The sequence below is a fragment of the Chroicocephalus ridibundus genome, chromosome 5 (genome assembly GCF_963924245.1).
Source record: "Chroicocephalus ridibundus chromosome 5, bChrRid1.1, whole genome shotgun sequence".
In the NCBI taxonomy this organism is placed as follows: domain Eukaryota; kingdom Metazoa; phylum Chordata; class Aves; order Charadriiformes; family Laridae; genus Chroicocephalus; species Chroicocephalus ridibundus.
In genome coordinates, this window is record NC_086288.1 from 66,659,944 (window position 1) to 66,676,498 (window position 16,555).

Here is a 16,555-nt window from a genome sequence, read left to right on the forward strand (position 1 = left end):
CCCGTGTTTTTGAACAAGGACTATGGATTGGTGAGACAAGTGATCGCTCCATGCAGGACACGTCTTTGAAAACCTGACCAAACTGTCAGCCTGAAAAGATCCCAGCAGTTTGCACATACTCATAGAAAATATTAGGTTTCGGGAATAGTACTACAGGAGCACAGCACGCTGGGCACTGCAGGGGCTGGGGCAGAACTTTACTACTGCAGAAACACTGGCTATGGTTTCAAGAAACTACAAGAATGAATAGTCTCAGGGATGCCAAAAAGAGGGAAGTCCTGAAAAGGGTCTGATGAGGAGGATGAGTACCGGCAGAAAGGGAGAGGCAGCCTCCCTGAGGTCACTTCCAGTGACCTCCCAGCCTACAGCACAGCTTTTCAACTGGGACATGTCTCAGCCTCATTAGCCCAGCTCATTAGCCCAACCGCCATGAGGATAGTAGCAAAATGCCACCAGATGGCCCACGGGGCCTGGCTCTGACTCGGCAGGGCTGTAAGCCGGGCACACAGCACACGCTGCGCAGGGGTCTGCCCACAGCATCACGCTCCACGCTGCAGAGGCAGCCCCCAGCCATTTGCATCTCCCACCTTCCTCACCGCCTCTAACTAATTGGGGGTATATTACCCTGGCGATTCTTTATTTACTGAGTAGAGAGCTTTTGGCACAGTTTAGTGAAGGTTTTGTAATAAGACATTTCTGGCTCTTGAAGTCCATTTTCAGCCAGTGCTAAAAGCTTTCAGGAATAGTAAAATAAAAATAAAAATAAAGCCAAAAAATCTGCCAAAGAGCTGTTGCAGAGCTTTGCAGTTCACTAGCTCACAGACTGTAAATGATATTTGGCCTTTGCGTTCTGCTGTAGCTCTCTGCTTTTAAAATAAGCTTATCCAAAGCAGCCTTTATTAATTTGTTTTGTGGCATCCGATGTGCCAGGCCAGGGTGGCGGTGCCGCAGAGGGCGGCGGGGGCCGGGCAGCGCAGGTGAGTCTGCGCCCCGGCAAGGGACCCGCCTGCCCTCAGCCCACTGCTGAAATGAGTTTGACGGTCTCATCTTTAGCTGAGCGCAGTGCATACAGAGGGGAAGCACAACCGGGCAAACCCCGCACGCTGCTGGAGTGGGATTTCAGGAGGATACTTTGCATGAGAAAGGGAAGCGGGACTCCAGCACGCCCCTTACACGGGGAGGGCAAGGATGCAACCCCCGCCAGGCAGGGAGGCAACCCGAAATCCACCATTATTTAGGGCAAGGACAGCACACCTACAGGTACAGCAGCCGAACCTCGTATAACTGCTTCCACAAGACTTATCACCACAAAAAAACAAACAAACAAACAAAGGCTTTAGTAGAACATTTCCAAAGTATTATTGAGTAAACTCTGGTAGCGCTGCTTTGGACCCCCCGGCCGTGACACAGCAGTTAGATGATGCAATGTTTAGTGCCAGTTCTTTCCGGGAGGGTTGGTTGTTTTTTTTTTTTTTTACAGTTTCCAGGTACATCGATATACGTTAAAGATTACAGCTGGAAAACACCGGATCCAGACGCTTGCAGATAATGCCTAAGTTAAATCTCTCCTCCTGCACAGGGAACACTATCCTAACTGGATTGTGGCAGCAGAACTTCTTTCGTATCACTTCTGGAAACACCACACCCAAACCAAAATGATTCCAGGAAAGTCTGCAACTTTCACAGGTAAATGTGATGCGATGCCTGCAAATATACCACAGAGCAGAGGTCCCCTGTAGAGCAACCCCCAAAACAGCAGGGATCAAATGGCGCTGCTAGGCAAAACATAACAGAGCAACTTTCTGCCAAATCCCTCCAGCGCCGTTTCTGACGTGGAGAGATTTAATTTTAAGAATATGCAAATGACGGCATTAATACACTGACAGGCTCGGACTTTGTTGTGGTTATTGTAAGCAACTGTCCCAGAGGAAAAGGAATTATTTGGCACGTGTTCTTGCTCTTCTCCTTTTTCTAACCCTGGCCAGAAAACAGTGAGCTCTATCAGGTTTTTATCCAGCTTGCAGGTAAAGGGTTACAGATTCTAGGAAGTATTAAATGCAAACTTTAAAGGATTTTATTTTCATCTACAGTCACATGACGCCTTAATACCCAATGACACTAACTACAGTGTCTCATTAAGAGGTCATGCAAACTCCCAAGCTAAACAAGGCATTCTTACATATTTAACATTCAAATGCAGAAGCCAAGCTAAGCCATGGAAGATTGTAATCAGAAAAAAGCTACACTTCCTGATCCGCACAAAAGCTACAGGTAGGAAAAGTTCTTCTTCCTTTAAACTTGTAATGCTGTGCTTTCAAGAGAAACTGTTTACAGGGCATATTTTGCACTCTCTTTCTTTTTTAGCTTTCAAAATAGCTTAACAGTTTGATCCTGAAAATATCTAATCTTACTTGTTCCACCTGTTGTAGAGTCAGTGTTGTTTTTATACTCAGAAACACAGTTGGCTCAGCGGAAATCCAAACGAAGCAACTTTTTAAAGCTAAATCTATTTTAAAAGTAATATTTTTAAAGATTTCATAGTTATTGAAATGGTTGTGTTAGAGTACGTGAGGCAAAGGGGGAGTTAATATGTCTTTGATGTCTGAAACGAAGGGATTTAGAACTCTTCTGACTTTACTTATACCATGAATTGCACATTGTTTCAGTCACTTCAATCCAAATGTATTTTAAAGGATGTGGCTTCCTCACTGAACTCACACGATTTCTGATTGTCTCTCCTCGAATTTGGTACATTAAAAAAAACAAAACCAAACCTTACAAAAGCAAATGAAAGGCAGATGGGGAGTATTACAGTGCTCCATAAAAGGAGAAAAATTTACAAAATAGGGAGTCACAGGAAAGTCAGTTAAAACACAGTTAATCGAGATTTTAAATTACATGAAAGCATATCCATTTTCACATGGAGTAATAAAGTTTCACTGGCAATTGTTGGCAATATTGCTGTTGGGTTTTTTGGGTGGTTTTTTTTTTTTTTTTTTTTTTTTTTTTACTTATGCTGAAGGATTTTTCCAGGGTACCACATTAGCATTTTTATAACTAAGATCTTTTTCTCATCACAATTTTTCTTTAAACTGTAATTGTTTTCAGTGTTCTTATTATTTTAATCCCTTTATAGGAATTTAGTTAGAGACTACACTCTATAAAGCTACAGAATCTATATTTACAAAAAGATCTCTAGTGCACCATAAGATTTCCACCCCCTGGGGACTCCCACTGCACAAAGGCAGCAAGTGGTGTTTATTGGTTTACTCCTACAATGGTTGAGTGGTGATTGCAAGCAATTAATTTTTCCCTTAGTTTATTATATAAAGCCCATGTCTTTTTCTTCTTCCCACATAATGCTAGGGGATACTAAAAAGAAGCAGAGAATAATAATACCTACAGCAACTTGCTTCAGATAAGCTCTCAACTGTCTTTGCAAAAAAAGGGGTTTGTCATTAGCAGTACTTAAAATAAATTTGAGAACATCTGAGCCCAAACAAGTTTACCAGTAGTGCTTCAAAAAATTAATATTGTCATTCACTTTCAGGATGCCCATCTCGAAACATGTCTATGTTGAGGTGGACAAAGATCCTAGTGTGGCCTAGTATATTCAGCTTAAGACACCAAAAAAATCTTTTTATCAAATTTATTGTACTCCTAAACTCCCAGCAGAGTGGCTCCCAACTGCGCTAGTGGGAATGTAGCAAGAAGCCAGTAACACCTTAAAAGAACTGTTCCAAATTTACTATAACTCACCTCTGAACTTAAATTATTTACAAAAATCTATTTAGAAGCTCTTGTAGATAAGTGGCTTATTTGCTAAGCTAAATTTAAATCTTAGGGGAGTGAGGGGAACGCACCAGCTCCCAAGTAAACAGCCAACCTATTACACAAGTTTTCATTGAGGAGGAACGTTGCACCTGACACGGTAGGAACAGCCTGCCATGGCCAGGCTCTTTTAAGAAATGTTTGTACAAATTGGGCGTGTCTTGGTAAACCAGCACTTAGTAGCTCAGTAGTTGCATTTGTTGAATGTTAATTACGCAAAGTATCTCTATAGGGTGGAAGGTGGAATGAACACTGAAGTTATTCTGTGATCAGAAAGACAGACTGTGCATTGAATGAGACCGAACCATAACTCCTTTCCTAAAGAAAGGAATACAAATGAGGCACTTGCTGTTTAACACCCTAATAGTTCAGATGGGTTTTATACCCACAATTTTACACTTATTACAGGAATTTGTACTGCTCTAATTATTACTTTTTTTTCTGATGAAACAAACCAACCTATTCTCTTGCTTTGTCACATTGAGTAAAACATAGCATTGCTTCATGGGAAAGACATAAAAATCAAATACTTCCTGCTCACAAACAAGGAAAGAGAGAGGTTCTTGGAAACCAAGATTATCGGAAACCTAGAAGACATTTTTTCACTTGGATTTTGGGAGAAGTCAAGCAAACATAAAAATCAAAACACTACCAGAAGTTTGAAATAGTCTTCTCTACCCCAAAACCACAGCTAAGACAAGCATTGGTCAAAAGTCAATCCAGATCTTCCAAAAAGCTTGCAAATCTCAGGAAATTTGTACCAGATTTAAGGCTTATAATGAAAATCATCAACCTGATGATTTTTGCACAGCTCTAGGTAGGTGGGAAGATAGAGCAAGACCTGCAAGTGAAGGGAACTGTGGCTTCCTTGAAAAGCCCAGTTGAAAGTGGTCTCCACGCAAGGTAAACACTTGTGAGCGCTGAGGACCTTCTCTAACCACACTGTTGTTTGTAGCTGATATCAAGGAAACAAACTTACTTAAACTAAGTGTTTGCTCTCAGGCTTTACTGAATGAAAGCCTTCGTTCACGTCTTTCAGGAAGGGATGGTCTCTTGCTATGTTTGCACAGCATCTAGTTAAACATGGCCTTAGCATTGTCTACATTTTCCACTGATATCATTTCACAAAAGACTTGGGGTGGAGGGGACTCAACACACACAACCCACTGAAACACAATGAAATGTAGTCAGGCAATAAATACTTGCTTGGAAGTTGCAATTCCTCCTTCAGACCCTGTTCATCTGAGAATTAGATACGGTCACCTGTCAGCAGAGTATGCCCGTGATTTCCACACAACGAAGTTGTCATGGAGAGGGCATGGCTACCACAGAGCAGGAGGCCAAATCCCCACTGCTCCTTAATCAGGAGCACCTCATGTAGCACCTGCTCGTGCTAGAGAAGTAACATCAAAACTTCAGGTCCAAGCAACAATACGCTGCAATTGTTGATTTTTTTTCTGAGCTACAGAAGAGTGCTGGCAAGCAGGATGTATTGCTAAGGACAATAGGTATAAAACACGATGTAGTTTTATTTATTGAAAGTTTGCTATCAAAATGGACAAAATAAATGAGTTTCGGCAGAAAGGTCAAAAGAGATTATTGGAAAGGGGAAAAAAAAGGCAGCAATTTTCCTGTGAGCTCTCCTCTGAGTCACTTTCATTCAGACATATGGAGGAACTTTAAAATTTTATTAAGAGCCGAGTACATTGTTTGGAAACTAAACATTTAATCACTTACAGCAGGAAGCAGGGAAAAAAGACCCAAGTTTTCTTTTTTGTATGACGTTTTTCTGTCTGCAGTTTTGATACAAGTTTATTTAACTTCCATTTTTTCACCCTAACCACAGATGTTTGCTGCAAAGCCACAGATGCTTTCTGGTTAGAAAAATACTTCTGGTTGAATATTCTATTATTAATTCACATAAGTTACTTTTCCATTTGGGATAGCGAGGAGTAAGCCATCTCCTTGGGGCTTGATTTTTTTGGGTGTTACCAACTGAGCCTGGTTTAACTTTGCGTCATTTCCCAACTATTTAATATGGATGTGTATTTCTATTAAAGAGCAGTTAATTGTCTGACTTTATGTAAACAAGGTCCCATGCCTCGCTATAGCAGGCAATCTTCTGAAAGAGCTGAGTAACAAGGACACGAGCAGCCCACATAAAGAACACACACCCAACGACAGAAAACCCTTTCAACCTGAAGTCCACCCTGGGAACTTTTCATACTGGCTCCAGTATCAAGTCCTCACGCTAACAACAGAGGCCAGGAAAAAAAGCAATAGCCTGGTGTGTGGCGGTGCTACCCAGCACACCGCTGCCAGCAGGGAGGACAGCAGGGCAGCTGCACAGGTTTGCCTGTGCTAGACAGAAGCTCTCCAGACCGTATGAAAACAGATTATTCCACTTCTGCCTGATCTCCCGCGCTCAAGACAGGTGCATCTGGATGTTAAGGCACTTTGCCCAGGAAGGTTGGCATTAACGTCCCCTCTCAATACACTCTGATGCAGAGTCTCTGAAGGCAGCTTTCAGGCAGGAGAGGCGGGGAGTGTCCCAAACGAGCCGTATGGACCCACATTCCCACAGTCCTGAGGACTTGTCAGGCTTTGGTCTGTTCCTCCCCTGACTGCCTATCCTCCCCACTGTATTTATTGCACTTACTGTATTTATCGACTGGGCTGTATTACACTCACTTTCCCCTTTATCCCACAGCCACTTTGCAATGCTGTTTTATCAGCGGTAGCTTCGGGAGCGCCCAGCTTTATCTACCTTATTAAGCACCTCAGATGCAGAAAGCACCACCTATGCCCTGACACAGCCACCCAACAATTTCCTCCTCTCCCTCCTACAGTCGCCTAGGTAGAGCGGGGGCCCTCCCAAGGCCCGCCATGCCAGGGCACCTCCCAGCTCCGGGACTGCAGCCAGCCCTTGGGCTCCCTTGCCTGCTGCTCCTCTTGCCCACCTAGTTAATCCACACTGCTCCACGTTACACACAGTTTCTTCCCCTACAAAAAAGCGTTATCAGCTCTTACTCCTCTTACGGCGTGCAAGCTTGATAGTGATCGCTTTTGCATGATTTTAACACTACTAATTTCCATGGAGCTATTCTTCTCATCTACTCATAGGAAAAGAAGAATAAGTCTCAGGCAAATTCAGGCTTTTGAAGTAAGCCGTCAGTCTTGTTCACTTGGAGCTCAGTGGAAAACAAGCAGTTACTGTCAGCTGTCAGGAACCTGAATAAAGCTTTGTTAAGGGCCCCTCTGTCTCTATTTTTGGTTTGGGTGTGGCATGGAAAAAACAATATTTACCATCTCAGTAGCTGTGCCCTTTGTGTATTTGTTTTCATATTCCTTTTCCCCATGTGAATTTAGCAGATGTTGCACGGCTTGATATCAGCCCTGCATTTCTCTTGTCAGCGTACGTGTATGTCTCCACTGAACATTAGTAATGAATAGGCAATGTCTGTGCAGCAAAGATACAGATTCTACTGCCAGGCACTGTTTCAGAGGCAAACGTGGATAAAGACCAAAAATACCGTAAGCTTTCATCTGCAATGTAAATGAAACAAAAGCTATGGTCATCAGACCTAAACTGAAGGCCTCCAGGGGCCTGGGAAGCTACAGCCATGTGCAATGTCCGATTTCTGTGCTTAACATCTCTTTTTAAATTAAAATCACTTGGGAATAGTTTCCATTGCTTTGGATGAATGCACACAGATTGCTAGAAGGCTAGTCCATATTTATCAATACACATTAAAAACTAATGCTCAGTGCAATTATCCAAGTGCAATTATCCAATTAATTACCTTCTATAAAAACATTTCTATTCACTTTCTGTTTATATAGACTACAAACACAGGGATTTACTAATGCAGAGATGATCAAAAAACCCCAAAGACAGTTCAAGAAAACAGAGCAAAGCCAAGGACAAAGAGCTAGATGCTAGGGGAAGGCCAGCTTGCTGCTTTCACGGCTAATACCAGCACCAAGTATTCATCAAATTACAGCCTTAGCTTTGTTTCATTTCTCTGCTGTCCTTCCACGGTAAAGCTTTACAGTGGCACCACTGAAATCAATGCGGCTGGACTCTCCTCCTGGAGAGAGCAAAAGAGCACCTTAAAGCACATATTGTTACCCACATTTTGGGGCGGGGAGGCCAGGTTTGACAAGCAAGGAGCTAAATCAACCCTGTGCTCTGTGCAGCAGCCAGAATTTTAATCCAGGTCTCCCAAATCCTCCAAGAGACAAATCTGCCTCTGGAGACTAACACAATTTAAAAATCCAAACCAGTGTCAATAACTTCCACTTTCTTGTCATGGGGCAATATGTCAGACTGGCCAATAAATAAAGTTCTAACACACAGGCAGCAGGCATTTGCTTTATGATAGAGCTACCTGAGACACACCGTTTATTGCCATGGCATAAACTCTTTGGAACAAGGAGTTCTGCTGGAAACATCAGCCTGTGGTTAGCATACAGCCTCGCAAGCTATTCGCTGCCAAAACACAGTCCCACAAGTCAGACTTAATTGTGCAATGTTCATTGATAATTTCAGTGAATACAGCTCATTCTTTTGCATAGGATTAAAAAAAAAAAAAAGATTACTAAACTGGCTAGGTGCCAGACAACATGAAGTCTTTAGTCTTTTAAGGCAGTGAATACTTTTCCTATAGCTTTCAAGTATTGTTCTACTGAGAGACTGAAAAAGATTGCAAATACAATCAAGATAAGCAATAATACAACAGAAATGCAGCTGTATTTCACTGCTATCTCACCATTACTATATCTTAGCCACATTTTGACCTTTTCATTGCGGTGGTCAATACTTTGGATTTGCCTTGTGCTGAGAAATAATTATTGTAATTACAGCATAAAAACTCTTTACTCTTGTTCACGAAATTGGTGTGTCTAATCGTTCCCTTAGCTGCCCATCATCACTCAATGTCTGTGAAGGAAATTGGTTTAAAATAACCAAATGGAAAAGTTCACAGGCACTCTAAACGGCTCTAGATTAAATTATCTCTATGCTTTACACATTAATCTAAGTGCTGTATTTAAAAGGAAAGAAAAACCCTTTGAGTCAAAAAGAACTCGTATAAGAGAAAAAGTCATATCACATAAAAGGGTCTTTATTAAGGTATTGTATCAGAGTCTTTTCTTGAAGATTCTTGAGTGTGACTTTTAGTGTTTTCTGTATTTTTCTGCTTTAAAAGTTTTGTTATCCGTTTTTACAGTACTTTGTAACTATATAGCCAATGATCCCCTGCTTTTCTACTCTCTGCCGACCATTCTTTATGTGAAACGTTCGGTAACAATGAGGTAAAAAATGCATCCTAGTATGTTTCCCACACGTGTTATGTAGAAGCAGTACTGTGTAGGGGGAGCATCTTGAGCAATGAAACTGGGCGAAAGACACCACCACCACCCCTTCCCCCCCCCAAAAAAAAAGGGTGAAGGAAAACCAGGTGTATTAATATCTTTCAGGCTATGTCTGATCTGAGATCTGATACAGATATAACCTGATAAAGAAAACAATTTATATACCTTATACTGTTTTAGAAGGATTCCTATTTTTCGTGTACGTATTTGATCCTTCTCAAACATCCCCTTATCTGACTGGGTCTAAGCAGTTCTACTTACAGGCTATGAGATTATCTCAGAAATAACTGCTTGAGCCATACCATTCACTGAAATACAGATTCTAAACATTTGGTGCCCGTACATGCTAGGCATTCATAAAAGCCGTGGACCACTAATATCTGACATAACTAGCAGTATTACCATTTTGGTCACAAAATAAACCAAATTTTCTCCCAGAACATGACAAATTATTCTGCTGAGGAAAGGATCTTCTTCCGGTGTTGCAACACAAGCTATATTACTTATTTGAATTTCATGTTGTGATCCAATTAAAATGCAACAGGGATAAGAAATAATGATGAAAGTGATAAAATTGATTTTACCACTGTTTACATGCAGGATAAATGGGTAAAGAAAGTTTGAGTTTGAGGTTCGTTTTTTTAAGACGAGCAAAATCAAATTTTTCTTTCAAATCCACTGACTCATCTGCATTAACTATATCGTTCTCCATGCTTTACATTTACTTCTCCCACTCCATTCTTCTGTATATGCCTTAGCCCAAACGCTGTGCCCCATGCACAGCTTCCTGATTCTCAGACCTGCTAGGAGCCATGAATTTGGGCAGAAGGCTGAGTTGGTAATTCATGGCATTTTATTTCAGTCTTGCCAGGAAAATATATGTTTGGGCTAAACTATGAATTTACAGCATGTGCTTTGTGGGTCATACCTAATCCTCTGTGTAGAATTCACTTCGGGCTAGCAGTAACAAACAAAGGATGTAACTCTTGCAAACTCAAGCTATTTATAAACAGGTTTCAGTATCTTTTCCTTCTGTTTACATTCCACTTTGAAGATCCGTTTATAACTTGAAATCTGCACAAAAGATTTTCCAGCCTGCCAGCCACACAAAATACAACTTTTTCCCTGTATCTACTTAAATTTCCTTTGAAACAATGAAACCAACTTTGACTTTCTTCCCTGTGGGTTCTGTTTGCCCTTCAAGGAGTTAAAATTTCTTGTTTTCCTCCCAAACCTGATGAGTTGCCTTAAACTGCTAAGCTACCACAAATGTTAGATTGCCTTTGTCACGCGATTTTGAAGTCTGCAAACTACTGATTCTTCTAATCTTATGAAATTATTTTCCATTCTCTGTATCATTCCAGCTTGATGCAAAAAAGACAAATCTGCAGAAATTTGTTTCATAAGGCCAGTATTTCAGATGAGCCCCAGAATCATGGCTTATTGCAAATCTGTGGTTTACACTGCTGTAACAGTTGCATTAAACGAGTATTTGTTAGGATAAAGTAAACCTGACTGAATTTCTCTAAAGTACGTTTAGGACAGATAATCCAGCAGTGGTATGCTCTCCGTGCTACAGGGCTTGTATTGTTCAGTATCAGGCCATGAAAGAGCCTAGATTTGTATGTTCTACTCTTGACATGAAATAAAGTTAATCATAGACTGAGATTTCTTTGTTCAGTAAAACAGATTTTTTTTCTGGCCAGTTCAGTTCTACTTTATCTCACATTCCTACAGCCCGCAATACTCCTCTGTCCACAGAGCTCACTGTGCAGTGTAGCGCTAACGCAGTTGAACAGCTCACCTAGATACTGGCATAAATTCTCTAACCCAAGGACTGAGTCCATCAAGAGCCACCTGTTTTCTAGGTTTGGCCTTCTGTTTCCCAATCTGTGCAAGTTACCCTGCAGGATTTGTACTTTATTCGGGTTGTTTTGGTTTTCCTCATCTCCATGGCATCTCCAGTAAGGAGCATAATATCCAAAGATATCATTAAAAAGCCTTTTGTGCTCCAGGAGATATAAGGGTTTCTTGAATAACGCTCTGGAAACTTTGCATAAGAAACTACGTGAGTAAATATACTACCGCCCAGTAAAAGCCATGCTCCCTCTCCCAGGTAAATGGAAAGGTTAACTCCACAAAGCCCTGCAGATTCTGGAGTCCTTCATCCTCAAAACTTCCTCATCACACAGCTCTCACAGCTCATTTTACAGAAGAAAAATTAAGCTTAAATTGGCAAAGACCCCATTCATTTATGCCAAGAAATTCCCACACAATTTGGAATTAATCAATAGCACAGAAATGCCCTCCCACCTACCACATGGATCCCAGTCTCCAAAAATCTGCAGTCTCTCTCTACGGTGGTACTTGAAACAAGGCTGTTTGCAGAACTGTCTTTACCCCCCTCCCATGCCACCTTCCCACACAGAGAGATCTTTTGCTACTTTCCTCCCATGGAAAAAAAATAGCACACCTGGAAAAACCTGATTTGAGAAAATCTTCTCCTCTTTGAGCCAATACACTTTTCTCCCACTAAAACATCTATTTCTAGTCCAGCAGAAAGCAACACAAACAAGACAGCACTCCTGTCAATGAGCCCTTTTGAAAGGCCTGGTAACAAAGGCATGCCTGAAACAGAGTCTGCGCTTCACCTTTCTTCTTTCTCCAGGCATTTATTTTGCTTTCCAGGAGGCCTGAAGATCTCTATATGGAAGCAAAGATTGCAATTAATTGCCACAAAGCTTTCCGTGAATGGCCTTTTTGAAGCATCCAGGTGAGATGCCTGGAAGACTAAGGTGTTTGTTATTCACAGCGTGCAATTACCCAGCTCCCATTATACTTTAGAGCTTTTGCCCCCTCCCTTCTTGCAGGATTTCCCCATATAAAGAGGCTGTAGGTGCTTTACCTCTGAGTTACCTTCATTTTTTTGCCGTATTTCCTTGTTTGTGTTACAGCAGCATCTACAGGCACCAGATGCGATAAAGGCCTCATTACTCTGGCTGTCACAGAGACACCTAATAAGACATACCCTATTTAAACATTTATAGATTACCTAGAGAGCTCCAAACTGGATCCAGACTTCTGGCACCTGCTTACTTTAGGGAGAATATAGAAGCATAACCCAATCCCATCTTGCTTATTAGTAAAGAATATACTATCCCTGAGAAATAAATGCTCTGGGTTTTAATCCCTTTGGATTCAGGTGGCGCTTAACCTCCACGTTAAGAGGTACCTGAAATCTTAAGTGATGGGTGACATCATGAGGTTACTGCACAATGTGTGGTGGCCACTGCCTCATGTTGCTTTGATAGCAGTGGGCTCTGGTGTCTGCCCTGCGCATGAGGTGGGCTCAGAGCTCACCCAGAGCAGTTGCGACTCTTCAAGGTCAAGGAAACACTAGGTTTGTGAACGTTAAGTTCCTTTCAACAACGTGTCTGTCAAACTGCGTTGCCCAGACCGAAGGTTACCTGCCATAAGCACGCTGCTGTGAAGCCCAGCAACAGGACTTTAGACAGCTACACAGATTTTGCAGGGCAAAACCTTATACATAATAGGCACTAGTATCCCACACAGCTAGGTAGGCTTTTGTGAGTTGTTCTGCCATGATGTGGCACTTAAAATCATAGAAATCACAGAATCATTTAGGTTGGAAAAGACCCTTGGGATCATCGAGTCCAACCATCAACTCCACTCTACAAAGTTCTCCCTTACACCGTATCTCTTAACACCATATCTGAACGAGTCTTAAACACATCCAGGGATGGTGACTCCACCACCTCCCTGGGCAGCCTATTCCAGTGTCTGACCACTCTTTCTGTGAAGAATTTTTTCCTAGTGTCCAGCCTAAACCTACCCTGTTGCAGCTTGAACCCATTCCCTCTTGTTCTATCGCTAACTACCTGTGAGCCACTTGTCCACTGTGGGAGCTGGGCTGGAGCTGTGTTCCGCAGACCACTCCTGCAGCCCACCCACCGCTGCGGCAATGGAGATCACGGGCAGGCAGCACCAGCAGGGAAGCCACAAACAAACTGCTGGGTGTTAGTTAGGCCTCTTAATCACAAAGCTGTCCTCCCCAATCATTGCTCCACCCAAAACACGCAGCTAATTGCCCTAATATTAATGTTTGCGCCCTGTTTCCTTATTATTAGGCTTAGCCTATGGAGACATCCTTTCCCTAAGCCCTAGTTCCCAAGTTTTCACACTTCCTTCATGTCTGTAAAACTTTCTACTATCTGAAAAAGTAATAAATGAAAAAAAAAATAATCAGTGAATCTTTCAAAATAGCTTGATCTAGCCAAGCTTTGTTTCTTCTGTACAACATTACATGCAACATATTCCAACGTATTCCTTTCCAGAAGGAACAACAGTGATGAGTTTGCACTCCCCTCTTCCCGCACAGGCTGCAGCAGGGCTGACATTTTAAGACAATGTCACAACAGCACAGGCATTGCAAACTGAACAGCAAGCTTGTTTGCCAAACTCCCTGGTTGTTCTCTGACTATTAAACACCACGTGAATACGCAGACTCCTTTGTTAGAGGAAGAAAGGACAAAATCGGCAGCGAGCTGCTTCTCTGTCCTCTCACCTCTGGGGAAAACCTCTACCACCCACTTCTAGGGGCCACCAGATGCTGCTCTCAGAGCCAGTGCCCAAGGGGACACCTTCAAGGCACCCTCAACTCCAGCTGTCTTAGGACAATGCAATGGTTTCAGCAGGTGTCAAGGCCTCCGGTTCACAGGCTCTCATTTTATAGGCTCAGATTAAGCTCTAGCCACAGCAGAGTGAGGGGGTTTTTTTCCAGGACTTTTGTTCATTGTGAATCTTCAAATTCAGGACTTTTTGTCCTTTTGAATACATACAGCACAGCACAAGGAATAGGTGAGAAAAGGGCCATCTCTTGTCAGCCTTTCAGCATCACAGAAATTTAGTTGTGACATGAAAATACACTGCAAGTCACTCGTGTCACTTTTGCTGCAAGAAAGTTTTTGCCACAGAGAAAATAAATACATCAGCTTGATACATTTAAAGGATTTCAAGAAGCAATATGCCAGATAGCACAGTGTGAAAAAGACTTCTTTTCTGTAAAGTACAAAATATCTTATTCTTCCAGACCCTTTCCTCACCTCATCACAATGAGCCATGTAGACTGAAACTTGATGAGATAGCAGAAGGGTTAGGAAAGCATCAGCTACGTTTTTATGCAGATTCGCCAGTCCGTCCTAGCTGAAATGAATTCTGGTGTGTTTTTGACATGAACAAGGCAGGATTTGATAGAATCTAGCAGATATCTGGGTCTCCATCAGCAACTCTACCACTTCCCTGTCACTTCACCATCTCATCTTACCAGCATTGTGATCCAACCCGGGAAAGGAACTCTGGAAATCAAACTGGCAGCCTGACAAGTAACACAAAGACTAAGCCCTGATGTTTTTTCCAGGGGTACAAGAACCTCAAAGCTCTCTCAGATAGGGAAAGATCACCACAAAGATCATTCTATAAAGTTAAAGGGGAAATGTTTTTGTCATGGAGAATTTTAAAAAGAAACCACAAACAAAAATGTGTGTTTTGTCAACTGGAACAAAGCTATATTTTTTGTGTCTTCTGTAAACCAAACTTGCCATTCCCCATTCATCCTTATTACTACATGCTGTTTGAAAAAAATATATACAATAAATCCGAATGTCTCGAGATGTTAAAATGTTGTGGAGTGTGTATGGTGAGTCACCACAACAAAAGACCTAGAACACTGCAGTGCAAGGGACAGCACAGACCCTTGCAGCGTCCAGTTTCCCCAGTTCATACAGATGGCCCTGCCACTTGGACCTGAGAAACAACTTAAATAGTTGAGGGGAAACAAGTCCTTATTATTGGTTATAATACTCATTTTTAGTTCCCATAGATCACTTAGGCCCTCAATTAAAGGTGATTTGTAAAAAGAAAAGCACTGCATCAATATTGGCTTTGGGATGTGTAATGAAAGTCCACGATTTTCATTTTAATTGATTTGAACATTAAAACATTAGATTTTGTCACAGCTGAGGAATGATCCATTCTGAGAATTAAATCACATGACTGAAGAACTGATACCGGTCATATTTGATTACATTGCAGGAAAAGAAAGTTTTTGCTATAGAATTAACCATCCTCAGCAACTCCAAAATTTAGGCAAAACTCATTCAAAACGCGATACACAGCATTTGTTAGTGTAAAATCAAAAGGAACACTGATTGACAATAACCTATGCATTCTCTGCTTAAAATCCCAGGAATATGTACAAATGATGCCAGTTAGTTAAGTTAAACCTACAACAGAAAAATAAATACCTGAATTGGAGACCTTCTTCACAGGTCAAAGACTGCAGACAGTGAGGATGCCTCTCACCATTTAAAACTAACCCTTTGGTTTCAATCCTGCATATGCAGCTTGCAAGTAAATACCAACACCTAGCAAAACCCAAGGAAGCCGGTCTCACACGAGGGCACTGCAGGGGTCTCTTGGCACAGGGGATGCAAGAATCCAGCCTGTATTAAATGCTGCAATGGCACTGCTTCAGCTGCAAAGCCACTGATTCAAGCAGCTCATGGAAAGACCAGTGTGTACTACACACACAGCTCTAAAAAAGTGTGTCGTGTTGCACTGGCATACTTATACTGAAGCAATTTCGTGCATAAGAATGATGTACTGATTTAAAATTGGTTTATCTTGATTAGTTTACTCTTGCTTCACAACAGTGCTGTTTCTGTGGGCAAACAAGGCTTCAGTCTTAAGCGGATGCTTGGACTGTCAGTCTCATAGGATTAGCAATTTTAAATTAAGAAATAGGTTGCAAGAAAAAGTAATTTCATGCTTTGAAAAGAACCTTCGTTTATTTCAAAGTCTTGGAACCTAGAACCATCACTCCATAATCTCATCCAAATGTTGATGTCGTCAATACATTTTAACGCGGCTTTTAATTAAGTTAAATAAAGAAAACAGATGCTGCTGAAGAAATATCCAGTAAGAATTTCTATTTCTAGCTAAAACTGCTTTAAATGCATAACCAGTTCTGCTAACTGTGGGATGTGATGCGCACAGCTGAGTTTATAGGTGTTTAGTGAGAGTTTTTTGCCATTTAATAAGTCACTGTGAGCAGTCAGCACAAAGATAACAATATAAATATAGAAGAGTGGGCCTATAACCTCTACTTCTTCTAATTAAAAAGTATATAAATGGCATAAATCATAGCCATAAGCATTTCCTCTGGGCTGCAACAGAGTTTACTTTCCTCCTAAAAAGTTTTATCTGCCCAAATCAAAGTCTTTTTTCCATTTTCTTAGCTCAGATGAGCATATACACAAGACAACCATTC

The 16,555-nt window shown here is 41.5% G+C and overlaps 1 protein-coding gene across 4 annotated transcripts in view; it reads left to right on the plus strand.

The window, feature by feature from the left end:
- Positions 1–1,637: 1,637 nt before the first annotated feature.
- C5H4orf19 (chromosome 5 C4orf19 homolog) overlaps positions 1,638–16,555 on the plus strand; it is a 46,108-nt gene continuing 31,190 nt past the window's right edge. For 2 of the 4 annotated variants that reach the window (XR_010071379.1, XR_010071378.1), the window contains exon 1: positions 2,101–2,271. The gene's annotated coding sequence lies outside the window, so the exon portion shown is untranslated. Of the gene's footprint in view, positions 1,687–2,090; positions 2,272–16,555 lie in introns of those variants that run through there. The other 2 variants (XM_063336996.1, XM_063336995.1) reach the window with 2 other exon arrangements.